Genomic DNA, 14621 nt, shown 5'->3' with positions numbered 1-14621 from the left:
GCAAATACCCTACACATCAGCGAGGATGTCAATACAGAACTGATATCCTAGGCTTCTAGTACTTCTCTTCTGCTTCTAAAGTATAGAATTTAAAAGTAAGCTTCCCTCTCTGTGAAACACAACACATAAGTGTAAGAAACCTTGCAACAGGCAGATGAACAAGTCCGGCGAAACACCTTTTACCTGAATGAACCTGTGGGAACGCGCCCTAAGAGACACCGTGCTCTGGGAAGGTGGTAGGTGGAGAGGAGGACACACCTCCTACCCCAACTCTCTGCAAATCCCATTAAAGACACAGTCGTCCGAGTCCCCACCCTCTCTGTTTCACACAAACAAAATGCATTCACTTCAGAAGCTGAAGGAAAAGTTTGTGTAGATGCATACTTTGCACTTTTAATTTCCTTTACTTCCTGGATCTTCTTAATGTTTCTTTGTATTACTACTTGAGAAAAGCATATCTAGGAAAGGTATTTATTTATGTATTTATTTAACTTTTATTATTTAGTATTAAAAAAGAAACATCAGCCAGCTCTTCTGGGTGTCTGTGAAGCAGTAGCAAATATTTCAGAATTGAAAGAGAAGACATTTTCCTAGTTGAATAGCGAAGAAGCTAGAAGAAAATTTGGGAGGAAGGAAACTACCTAGTCTTCTGTTGTGTAACAGAGTTTTGCTCGAGTTCAGGATACCTCGAGCTAGGAGGAATCAGTAGGTAAAAGAGGAAAATAGGCAAAACAATGAAATAGCCATAAGACAGAGTAATCCATTAACATCTTCAGGTTTATTTAGAGGCTTGCAGACTTGTCAAACCAGGGTTTATGTCCAAACTTCTGCAAGCTTCTGGAATATCCTATGCTTTCCATTACAACTGAATTATACTTTGACTGGCCTACCCTTACTTACTGTCCTAGCCTTACTTTTTGAGGACTGCCTTCTGTTCCTGGCATTATTTTACCTCTACTTGTTTCTTGTTCCAGACTCCTAATGTTAGTAAAGTCCTTAGCCTGGATGTCAGTCATGTGTTTTTCCGGCACATGTCTTGATTTCTCTTGTTTCTGTCTTCAGCTCATTCTGACTGCAAAATTTGGCTTTATGACTTGACCCTATCAAAAAATATGACAGCTGATGTCAAAACATCTTACATACACTTTCTCACCTACGTCCACAGACCATTAGTGACAAAGTAAGGATGATAATTACCATGGCCAAATGTGTTCCTCATGCCATCATATCTAACAACAATAAAAAATAAGGAGCAGAGTAGCAATGTTAAAATGGTGTTGATTCTGTCTAATTCAGTTACTATGTGTTTCTAGGGGATATATGAACATTGCATAAAGTTCAGTCAATATATGCTGTCTGTTGTTGAGCTAAGATGGGTGCATGAGCAAGCCGATATGTGAACAGAAAGAGGGAAAAAATACTACATCTCTTACCAAAAAGTGCCCATTTACATGTATCTGCTACAAATAAAATTTTATCAGGAAGAAAACTTTGGCCACTGAAAAGTTCCATATTGCTAGAGAACACAGCCTTCTGTATATTGTGTTGTATTTTTTTTCAAATCAGAACACGTTTTCAAACTAATACTCTAAATTTGAATAGCCTAAATATGAATGAACTGCCTTTTAGTGAGCTAGAAGATCCAGTTAGCTCTTTCTATCAATACCTGAAAAGGAAAAAAATATATATATACAAAAATTACAGAAAAAAAAGTTACAGGAAAAAATATTATGTTGTCAATATTTTCTTTTCTGTCCTGCTCAGTTCTTCTATTCATTCTTTCTTTCGAGTATAAATCAAAATGATTATTACCTGGGCTGTTATAAAAGTAATTTCAATGCTAATGCAGAAACAGACATGATTTTCACAGTACGTGGCATAGATTCCTTTCCTTCTGAATGGTCCTGACCCTTGCATTCCATGTTCTCACAAAACTCCTGTTAATCTTCCTGGAAATTTTGAGTGGGCAAGGTATGTAGGATTGAATCCAATGTGTTTATCTGGTGAAAACTGCAAAAGCCAGGTGGTGTTTCAAAGTTACCTTCAAGAATCAAGTCTGGACTTTCACAAAATCCACAACAACGTGAAACATGGTTGCCAGGAAGTGGAGACAATGAAAGACACTGCAAAAGCGAAGAAGACTGTTGGAAGCTATATGTGGTGAAAGTTCCTCATTTATATCTCCTGAACAGATTTTCTGGATTTCTATTTAGGGTAGAAAGGTGAGTAATGAACGGAATCATCAAGATTTATACCAAGTGGCTTCTGAGGAGAAAGTGAAGTAAACCTATTTATTGTTTATGGTGACTTTAAATCCACCCCTACACTTGTCTTCCAATTTTGTCCCCAAATCTACGTTAAGCAGCTGGTAGATATTTAAGCTAGCATGTTATAGTTAGATATCTGACAGATCTTCAACATACTGTATAACCTTTAATTAGCAAGGACCCAAACTGTGTGTATCAGACAAAAGTCTCATGTCATTCCTTTTGCTTGGACAAATTTCAGCTCAGAAATTTGCCTGTCTGAAGAACAGCATCAAAGCCAAAACCTTCCAGGTTATTTCAGAAGTTCTTTTTCTTACACTGAATCTGTTTCTTGTTCCATACTTTTTTTTTTTTTTTTTTCCTGAATATATACATTCAAACCTTAAAAATAAAAGCATTTTTTTTCTCTGCAAGTCACAAATACCTTTTTTCTTATAAGAAAGTTTCCTTATAAGGAACTCTTATAAGTTTCCTCTTTAAAAAATCACCACTTTAGACAAGAGAAATTCTATTAGTCCAGCACAGCAAAAGCATAAATGAAAAAGCAAAGCACACAGGCACAGATGTGTACACTCAAGCTTAGGCTACCATCTTTAGAGCATGAGTGGAAATGCAGCCTACAAACCTACAAACAGTCTTCTATCAGTCTTTCAACAGTTTCTCTGTATGTTCCCAGTTGCAGTGCAATTTACTGAAWCACAGAATGGTTGAGGTTGGAAGGGACCTCTACAGATCATGCAGTCCAACCACTCCTGCTTAAACAGCAAAACCTAGAACATTTGGCACAGGGTTGCATTCAGGAGAATCTTGAAGATCTCCAGAGAAGGAGACTCCACAACCTCCCTGGGCAGCCTGTTTGTTTGGACACTTTGGAATCTCCAACAGACAGTACATCTCAACACCTTTAGCAACCACTTTTTATTTTCACATCCTTAGTTCAAGTAATTCCTATTCCAAACAACCACATTCTATAGCTTTTCAATACATTCTAAATCTTTTCTTGTATAGATGCAAACAGAATCACAGAATCACAGAATCACTGAATGGTTGAGGTTGGAAGGGACCTCTAGAGATCACGTAGTCCAACCCCACTGCTCCAGGAGGGACACTTAGAGCACATGGCACAGTGGCATCCAGGCAGGTTTTGATGACCTCCAGAGAAGGAGACTTCACAACCTCCACAGGCAGCCTGTTCCAGCGCTCTGGCACCCTCACAGTAAAGAAGTTCCTCCTCACCTGGAGATGGAACCTCCTGTGTTCCTACTTGAACTCATTGCCCCTTGTCCTATCACTGGCCACCAATGAGAAGAGGCTGTCCCCTTCCTCCCTACATTGACTCTTCAGGTATTTATACATATTAATCAGATCTCCTCTCAACCTTCTCTTCTCCAGGGAAAACAGGCCCAACTCAGACTTTCCCCATAAGAGAGATGCTCCACTCCCTTAATCATCTTGGTTGCCCTCCACTGGACCCTCTCGAGAAGCTCCACATCTCTCATGTTCTGGGGAGCTCAGAACTGCTCCCAATACTCCAGGTGTGGCTTCACCAGAGCTGAGGAGAGGGGCAGGATCCCCTCCCTTGACCTGCTGGCAACACTCCTCCTGATGCAGGCCAGGATCCCATTGGCCTCCTTGGACACAAAGGCACATAACAGGTTCATGGTTAACTTGGTGTCAACCAGGACTCCCATAACCCTCTCCACAGAACTGCTCTCCAGCAGGTCAACCCCTAATCTATCCTGGTGCCTGCAGTTATTCCTCCCGAGATGAGGGACCCTGCTCTTGTCCTTGTTGAACCTCATAAGGTTCCTGTCTGCCCAACTCAATTTTTTTCCTGAAAGAGTGACATCAGAGAAAAGAATAAGAATAAACAGAGTGCTAGGAAAGCAAAAATAAATAAATAAATAAATAAATAAATGAAAATCTGAGTTTCTGAGAACAAATAGAAAACAGAAGTGGATGCTGAGATCTCACAAGGTCAGCTTATGATTCTCTTGTTGCTAGGCCACATGCCTTCAGCAAGCATTAGTGTGATTTCTCCAGGTATACATGGATAATCTTCCATCTGAGAATGTAGTGGGGAGTAGCCAATGACTGGCATGTAATATTTGTAGCATGGCATGTTACAGATACATTAGGGAATCTTACTGGACCATGATATTTCCAACCAGTCAAGTTACAGCATCATATTTGTGTAGCAGTGCAAAACAAGGGTAAGGATGAGTGTATACAAATTATGTAAAGTTTCACATCGTACTGATGTACATCTATGAAAAGATATATGATATATATGATATATATCTATATAAAGAAAAACATATAAAGTAACACAGGAAAACAACTAGCCATTCCCAGAGAAGCATACAAATAACATTATGTTCACCAGTTTTGAGAAATTCTTATCTTCACAAGACGTCATCTACTACGTAAAATAGAATGATTTAGTCACTAGAAAATCACAGATAACACAGAGGCAGAAGTGGCTTAACAGTGCATTATAACTGTAGCAGAGCATTGGGGTCAACAAGGATCTCCTATATATTGCATAACTAACTCTGATGTGTAATTCTGGGAATCAGACTTATGACCTGAAAGACCAAAGAAGCTTGGAGGTAAGCTTTGTTTTAGTTCAATATTATGCTGAACCATTTTAACTAATTCTGTATGTTTTACAGCCTGGTTAAGAAGAGATTTAAAGTGAAATGTCTCTGCAATTCTTGGTTTGAGGTAGCAGAAAGCAAGGTCAAGGTCTACTTGTGGTACCGAGTGCCAGCAGAGGCACAAATTCATTTGAAACATGCATTTCAAAGGTCCTGAGGAACTGGATGAGAGAGCACTTCTACCAGCTGTTTTATTAAGTTTTGGCACACCAGAAAGAAGATCCCAAGACTTTATAAGACTGCCCATATAAGACTATGCAGCAGACTTTGGCACAGGTATAATGGTAGCATTTCCAGGAAAAGACAAAGGAGATGTCAGCAAGAACTGAAACCATCTGTTAAATGTAGCTATAGAGGTTCTTCTAGTATTAAATTGAGGAATTTTCTCTAGTTAGGACCAGTGCTAACCCATAAGTAGCCTTGAGTGAATGAGTAAGTAGAATTATCGAGGTAGCTCAGACCAATGGTCTGGATGTTTTCTTACTGTTGTGCTTTGGGTTATTGGCTTAAGTTGGAAAAGTTTCTGTTGGTGAGCTGGGAAGCTTACTGTTGGCAATTTGGAATGGAGACCAAACACTGAACCTTATTCCTTAGTATAGTGTCTCTGGGACTCACATGCTCAATGAAAGCAACAGCTTATACCTGCTGAGTGAACATGAAGCAGATTTCCTAATCTTGCACAAAGGGACCCAAGAGTGGATCTTAACATCGAAGAGGAAGTATACTGGATCCAGAGGACTTGAAATATCACCTGAACTGTTAACCAGTAGAAGAATTAAGAGAGTAGGAATCAAAGTTGTAAGAAGATAAGAGAGACCCTTTGCTCATTGCTTCTCATTCATCCACAAGTGGATTAGAGTAATTCTATAGCCAGCAACATTTTTGCATTTAGGAAATGATGAGACTAGTGTAAAGCTGCTTGGTGTTYATATCCTCCAAGCTGAATTAAGACTAGGATTTGGAACGCTGACTCCTGATTCTGTACCTTGCATAGGACTTGAAAGATTCTGCAACCTCTGAGAAATAACACCTTCCTACTTTCAATTTGAGTTTTTAACTTGTAGCCCATGTTGCAGTAATTATGTTATCACGTCAGCACAAATATCAAGGAACCAAACTTGAAATGTGTCTGAGTTATTTTGGCCACAATAGACTATGTCATCCAGTACTTGGAATCCACAGTTTAGACTTCATCTGTTATGTAAATCATTATTACAGAATTCAAAAAAATATCTTCTAGTAAATGAGAGAACAGTGAGAATTTTGAAGGTAAGTATTGATTATGACAGTTTAGCTTTGTTTTTTATTAAATTTGGGCCCTGTTAAATTTTTGGTCAGGGAGACTGCTAACTAATGAACATTCAATTGTACAACAAAGATCACAAAACATGTCACAGAATTCTATGATCTGTGAGATCCAATAGATTCAGAACATCATAGAATCATAGAATCCTTAAGGTTGGAAGGGACCTTTAGAGATCATCTAGTCCAACTGCCCTGTACACTCAGGGTCACCTAGASCATGTGGCACAGGATTGCATCCAAGCAGATTTTGAAGATCTCCAGAGAAGGAGATTACACAACCTCTCTTGGCAACCTGTTYCAGGACTCTCTCACCCTCACTGTTAAGAAATTTTTCATTAAGTTCCTGTGGAACTTCTTGTAGAACTTTTGGTGCTTCAGTTTGTGGCTGTTTCCTCTAGTCCTATCAATGGCCACCACTTAGAAGAGGCCAGCTCCATCCTTCTCACTGCCTCCCTTGAGGTATTTATATACACTAATCAGATCCCCCCTCAGCCTTCTCTTCTTCAGACTGAACAGGCCCAGCTCTCAGCCAAAATTTCAGTCTTTATCCTCCCCCATCATGTTCCTGAGTACACAGACAGGATTTAAAGGCCCTACCAAGCCTCATTTGGGGTTTCCACCTGCACAAACTTATCCTCAAGTCCTCCCATCCTCCAGAGCTGGATTGAATATTTCTCTTCAAACTTCAGAGCTCCCCATAGTTGCTTAAGATCTTTCTCCTTACCAAGCTCACCTGTTTTCCATGGCATGTCAAGAATGATTTGAACATATCTGCTTGCTCCCAAGCCTCTCCAGCTCCTAAAGATGCCATTACACGTACGAGATTACAGGAAGAGGCTAGATCTGATTGATTACTTAAAAAAGAAATAATAATATTCTGATCATCCCAGCACTCCCTCAAGCAAACAAGTATCTCTGCATATGTGAACTTTTTGCTTTTGTGAATGTAAAAGAAATATTCAGTAGAAAACACTAACATTGATTTAAGGAATCTGAAAGACTCCTTAAGGAATTTGCCTGGTAGAGAAAAATGACAAAGGAGCCCGTATTTATTGTATTAGCTAGTGAAAGGCTTTTGATCAGGTGACACAGCCTGATTCCAAGCAGACAGACTTAAAGATCCTCTCCAAATAAAAGCAAAGAGGCTAGAATTGTTTCTCTCAGGCCAATCATTCTCCAAGAAGGCTCTCTGTTAAGTGCCTTTCGTCTAGATAAAGGAAGATTTTATTTGTTCCTCAACTTTGGTTACTCATCCTGAGGAAGGTTCAAATTACTGTGTTACTGGGTGAGTAAGTCTGTTCGTTCTGTGGCGATATGTCACAAAAGCCCTTAAGAAAGTCTCAGCTCTGTCCCATCCTTCTGGGAAAAGGACTATTATACACTTCATGAAAAAATTTATTTTAGAAACTGGAATAGTGTATGCAAAATAGAACTGACTCAAGAAGAAAGCACTGAATGAAACATTATACGGTATTTTGACAGCACAGTAAAAGAACGACAAACAAACTTGCAGAAAGATAGAACTGATATTTTCCATTTAAGATGTTTGTGAAAATATTTTATTAGCATTTATTTGCAAACTTCTCTGTTTACTTATTACTATTTAGTAGTTTAGTATTACTATTTATTACTATTTTGTTTCTGCTGCAATAGTAAATTAATAGTTAAGATTTTTTTTTCTTTGAATTTTTATTTTTCTTCAAATTCTGTTGGTCACCCAATTGAATAACATTTAAACTTTTAAAGAAACAGATATATGAGTGAACATCATCAGCAAGAACTTTTCTGGACTCTTCAGATACTGATTCTGTATAGTACAATTTATTTATACATATCACAATATCATTATACATATTTATGTATATCACAATATTTATTTTGTCATTTTAAAAAGTATTAGAGAGTTTCATTCCATTAGAATTCCTTTGTATTTTTCGCAATATACTGAGATTTTTCTCATATTCATGCTATCTAGATAGACTTCAATAGTCAATTAAATATGACCCTGAGCTACTTTTTCATCCAAAGAGCTCCAAGATCTCTATTTCTATTAGTGGTTTAGTTGAGTGTACCTCTTTATCTGAAACAATTTAGCATTACAAACACATAATTAAGAACACTTGAATCATTAAAATTAGACACTGTTGTGTCTGCCTCCTCTAGAGCAAAAGTTCTATGTTTTTTAATTTAAGCAAATCTTCAGGTACTGCCATATATTCCAGGCATTACTTGGACTAAGACAAAGTTTTATGCAGTTGCTTCAGGGTGTTYTTTTTTTTTTTTTTTTTTTTTTTGAAGGAACTTTTGAGGTTCTTCCATTACAGAGAGTCTCCTGAAGCCTATGTTTTCAAAGAGAACTAGCTAGATTCCTAAAGAAGGAAGTGAAGGTCTTTTGCTTACATAATTCCGAATTCGGCAGAGTTTTAGAAAACACATTATTAGAGGAAGTGTACTGCCTTTCTGAGGGCTTTTAAGAATGGAATTTGAAATAAAAATTACATTCCTGTATTGAGGTATGATTCATAATACTTTCCAGGCATGCTCCGAAGCCTCATATTATGAGTGGGCATGGGCCAAGCAATTAAATAGAAATTTCAAACTTCTTTAAGCTACATATCAACCAAGATTTTCTTTCTTTTGTTATTTTGATAGTCTAAAATGGCATGCTTTTTTGTTGAGTGAGCAAAAAAAATGCTCTTGTTGATGCTGAGAGAAGTGTAGACAAAGTAAACCAAAGGTCACAAAGTAAGGAAGCAGCACAAATTGGAGACCACAAAGTGGCATTAGGAGGTGACTCACTAAGAGCCTAGTTTCTCCTTTGATTTCGTTCTAATCCTTATGCCAGGTGTAGTCACTGTACATTGAGTATGACTAAATAAAAACTCAAGACTTAATGTAACACCCAACTACCGAATAATGAATACATATGCATGTTTCATGTTATTCCTAACAGTCGTCATAAGAGATATACTAGTTAGTGTACTTACACATGAAACATAACAAGAGCTACTGTGGAAGTGGAATCGTATCTTTGATACTCTTCTGTGCTCCATGGATTGCAGAGAGTTCACTGTCATTTTTAAAGTTTTTCCTACAAATAGACTCAAAGTWCAGAAGACATCTTCACTAAGTTTGTAAATGACACCAAGCTCTGCTGGGGGTCAGGGCTGCTGTTCAGAGGGGCTTTGATAAGCTGAAGAAATGCGTCAATAGGAACTTCATGGAGTTCGACAAATAAGAACAACTAGTTCTGTGTCCTTGGATGAAAAATCCCTGTGAATCATTTTAGGCTAGGGAGCATCTCTGCAGAAAAGGACCTAGGATTCCTGGTACCAGAGTGCCCTTGAAGCAATGAAGGTCAGCCACATGCTAGGCTGCACAAACTAGGAGCATAGCCAGCATGCCAAGAGAAATTATTCTTCCCTTCCATTGGGGAGGAGTGCCACAGCAGCACAGAATTCAGTTTAAACTAACTAATGTTGCTATCAATACCCAAAAAGCTAATCTATAGCTAGCTCAAATATCTTACCACTGCTGACTCCTACGCCTTCAAAGATCCTTTCTAGCTTCCTCTACACACAGTAGTCTCTTGTGATCTGTTCTGCTTTATAGTACTTTTAAATGATGTCTCTTGAAATATATGTAATCTCCCATTTTATTATCAGGAAGAAATAGCTTCTCACCTTCTCCTCGAGATTTCTGAGTGAAATTGCTGCAGCTTCAAGTCCATCTTTCTTCAGAAAATACAATGTTAGAATCCCACTTCTTAAGAAAGAGACCTCTGGAGTCTCTAGCTGAAACTCTCATTGGGGAACTGAGAGTGGATTTTTCACAAATATTCGGTATGATTAGCTGAAACTACTTGAGTTCCCATTAATACAGCAGAAAAACAAACAAACAAAAATAACAGAATTAGGGCCCATGTCTTTACCCATCTTCTGATTTTAAGTCTTTAAGATCATAGGGCACTTCTCTAGCACTGCTGTAAATTGTCTGGGTGACCTTCATCCAGACCCTGAGGAAAGATCACAAAGTGTTTTTCCACCTGAACATCCCCTGTGAACCCACGGCATTTTTCCATAATTTGTCCTTTGGAGTCAACAAGTTTACTAAGAAAGAAATGCTGACTGAATGTACTTACTTCATTTGGCTCCTCCTCTATGTGGAATTACCAGAGAAATATGTTTTCTGTGTGAAAGTTATCTGCCTCATAAGCATCTTCTGAAGGCAATTATGATTGACTCCCAATCCATTCTCATCTGCTGATATATATATACTTGACTTGAAAAACAATCATTTCTCTTTTAGATCAGATGATGATTTTCTATTTCAATTCTTGTTCTGAAAACATATTTGTAATGTCACCTCTTGCTCTTGGGTGAGGTTTTTTTTCTTGGTTTTTTTTTTTTTAGGACTCTAGATTCTTTTTAATTTTTCTTCTTCTAGGAATTTCCTTTTTCCAACATTCTGAGACATTTTCGTTCTCACTGTCCAGTACTGAAACTCTGGTATCTGCTTCCTTTTCAAAATAATGTAATCAGAACTTTATGTGGTATGGGAAGCATGGATGTGTAATCAATGCACTAATGCCTATAAAATCCATAGGCTTTAGTTTGCCAGGTCATTTAGACAGTTCAAATACCCTGCTGATTTTCAAAGACATGCAGTGTTTTGTAGATAGTTCATGGGCATTTTCACTTCTAAACCATTTTAGTTAAAAATGTGTTGAAAGGTCAAGGAAATACTGATGATTGATGGTTAGTTGTTGTTTCTAAAAAGTTGGCAGCCAGTGGTGTAGACAGTACAAATTTAAACCATACCACTAAACTTTTTAGCTGCACTGTCACATTCCCTTCAGCTACTATGGTTATGTCTCAAAATGCCTGCACTGATTTCTTTGCCATGGTATAATGGCAAACTCTTAGCTGCACTTTTAGATCATGAGCTGCCAAATTGTATTTCAAGAAGTTATGTGGGGGATGATTCTATGAGGTAAAAATGGAGGAGTATCTTAGCTACTTATGGTTTTATGAATTACTTCTGTGAGATAGATTTCTTGATTATAAATAAGGAAATAATAAGCCACCTGACAACAAATAGCAATATAAATAATTTAAAATAATTTAAATGGCCCTAGATTTTTGCTCAGCTATCTACCCTGGAGAAGTGATTTACATGAAATCTTGCCCAAATGAACAAATGACCTTAAAAAGTCAAAGTAACTTACTATCAGACAAAGAAAAGATAGATCATTTAAAAATTTTAAGAATACCTTTCACAACTAGTGAGCAAATTTAGCTCTGTTTTTTCAGAATCAGTTTTATCCTTTGTGTCAGATCTTTAATATTGCCTATGCTCTCCTTTCCCATGAATTTACATGAAATATTTTTCTGTTAGCAGTCTCTCTTCATATTGTGCAGAAGCAGCAAACTTTTAAAACTACTAGGAAGTCTTGGGGAGAAAATACTATGAATGTATCTTTTAAATAGGCAGAAACATACATTTTTCAGCCATTTTTAACATGAAAACAAGCTCAGAGGGCCATAATTTAAGTTACTAAATATAAGGCTTTTGAACTTCCCCAACTTTGGGGATCATCTCAACAAAAACACTTTCGAATCTGCTATCTTTGGAACGAAGGAAGAACAGCAAAAAAATTTCAAAACAGTTTCTGCTATTTGTTTCCTAGGGCTAGATTGCAAGGCACACACAAAGACACTCAACACACTGCTGAGCTCAGATACGACAGCGATGATTATGGTTCACATTCCAAACACACAGATGAGATTAGACTTTGCGCATCACATTATCAAGAGTATTACTGGGAAGAATGTATATTCTGGCCAGTTCTGCTCTCTGAGAAAGTCTAAAAGGCGTTCAATATTAGGGAGTAATTCTGCCAAAACTATACCTCCGGAACATGCTAATTTGCCTTACTAATAGGAAATACATTTTATTGGTAGTATCAGTGTATGCCAATTTTGAAAAATATTTCAGTAGAAGGGAGGGTCCTGGCTTTGAGAGAGATGAAGAGAAGGGCAAGCACATCAGAGAAGTAGATAGTGCAAAACATCTAAGATCGTATCTTTGCCTTTGTAGCCATTRTTTGTCCAGTTCATTCTGCCAGAGAATCCTCTCAGTCATGAGATTTATAGTGGGGCACAGATATTTCTCTCTCCCTCTCTAGGTACAACTCAAATTATCTACCAAACAATAATTTTGAAATATGCAACTGTGGTTTGACTGGTTTTGTTTCGCCAAAGTGAAAGCAAAAAGCAGTAAGACAGTATAGTATAGTATATTGTGCAAATACCAGCACCCAATATCTTGAAGACTATTTGTAATACTCTCACATAGCTAATCATATGAGATACTCTTTAAGCAAAATCTTGCATCTAAATAAAGTAATTGATATTTTGCAATTTGCTTTTTTTTTTTTTCAAAATCAACATTCAGTTATATTTAAAGGGGGCAGTGGGAATCCCTTGTATCTGCCTGTTCCATTGCACTGTTAATTTCGAAAACACAAGCTTCCGAATGCAGAAGAAACAAACAGTGGATTTCCAGTGGAGACTGGAAGAACGGAACTTCTCTAATCACAGAGGAATTGGAATGATATCTGTACCACGGCAAATTCAGAGGTGAAAGTCACTGGGATTAACATATAGTATTGCATGGCTATGTAGAAGATATTAACATAACAAGAATGATCTTCTAATAGTCTGTTTTAAAACACATAATTGTTTATTTAATTCTCTGAGTACTAAACATTATCTCTTGCTTGTAAGAGTGACTAAAATAYAGAGAATCTTGCAGCTTTAGGGGCAGTTCGTAGTAACACCTTTGGCAGCAGCGAACCATTGCAGACTTTCTTTCAAACAACTTAATTGTCTTGGCTTTCAGTCTTATCATTCTACTGCCCTCATTTATCCTAAACCAAATTGCAGCCTGGAAGGAGATTACAGCAGTGATTTGTGTAGCTTATCAAATGAATAGCTATATCATGTGGTCAACTCTGGAACAGGTTCAAGAGAAATTAAGACAGAATCTAGTATAATTGCCCATTCATAAAGAAAACACGTCACAAAAATGTCACTAATGTTTTGCCTGGGGAGGAATGAATGCAGGACCCTGACAATGYACCAAATGACTTTTTCCATTCCCAAGATAGCTGTATCCTTCATCTCGTCTGCTATATCTATAGGAACATGCAGAGTTGCTTCATATCTTATTCACAATAATCCCCAGATATATGTAAAACTGACCCATGCAGAGACCTCATCTTCTTGTCTTGCTGTAATTATATATATCAGCTTATTGAATAAAAATAATTTTAAAAGATATTTGTTAATTTAATGAAATTATCATTACATCATATGTCAATATCTGCATTAATTACTGAGAGTGATCCAAAGAAATTGAAGACATGAAAATTCCATGGAAAATGAAACCCATCTTTAGTCCTACAAGCAACACATCCTGCTACAAACCCCTAGAGGCCTACAGTGTATACTGGACTGAATTCYTGATTTTACAGATCCTTTAATGCATGATTTTTTGGATTTCTTTATCAGAAAAAGAATCCTGAACATATTAAGCTAACAGATTCAGAAGCAAGAGGCAAATGTAAAGTTCCTGGATTTTTTTTTATTAATAATCTAACAGATATTTTCTTAATTTTCTTAAGAATTTGCTTAAGAACTGTCTCTTTCTGAATGAACAGAATCTAAACCTGCTCCAAAGTGAGTTAGATGTTACCTTATGTCTAAATTTGGCCAGGGTAATGAAGTACTTTAGAACAAAAACATAGGAATGTTTTAAAGCAAACATAATAAAACCATTGTAAAGAAGATTCCAAATTTTATTGCTAACATAAGACAGACAATGGTTGATGATTGCCACAGAGATCCTGAGATAAGTGATATGGGGCTTGACATGCCAGACAGAGAGGTGCTTCAGCAGTTGAAGTTGTAGTTTGGGAGATCGCTTCTTCTTGCTAGGCTCTACAGACTCTACTGCTGCCAGTAAAGGCATCCAGTTCTTCATCCATTTAAGGGAGAGGGGACTCGAACTCGAGTAGTCTGATTTAGGAGCTCTCAATTGTAGGGCAAATTTTCTCCTTCAAAATTCCAAGGACAGGACCTAAATCCAGGTATTTAAAAATTAACTAAGTCTGACTTAATCCACAGAGTAATGTATCCTGTTTTGATACAGCTATTTGAGCTTGCTGAGAAGCATCATTCCCAGGAGGTGACCCTTGCTCTCCTGTTGCTGTTAAAGAAGACTAAGTGGTTAATACAGATTCAAACAACTGAGAATTATATTTTTTGGATTTTTTTTTTTTTTTTTTTTTGTGAGACGGCTTTGTGCCCTAAGGATCATCATTTAC

Source organism: Nothoprocta perdicaria, unplaced genomic scaffold (genome assembly GCF_003342845.1).
Source record: "Nothoprocta perdicaria isolate Ctin4 unplaced genomic scaffold, notPer1 scaffold_366, whole genome shotgun sequence".
NCBI classification, from domain to species: Eukaryota; Metazoa; Chordata; class Aves; order Tinamiformes; family Tinamidae; genus Nothoprocta; species Nothoprocta perdicaria.
Note: the sequence above shows the minus strand (reverse complement) of the source record.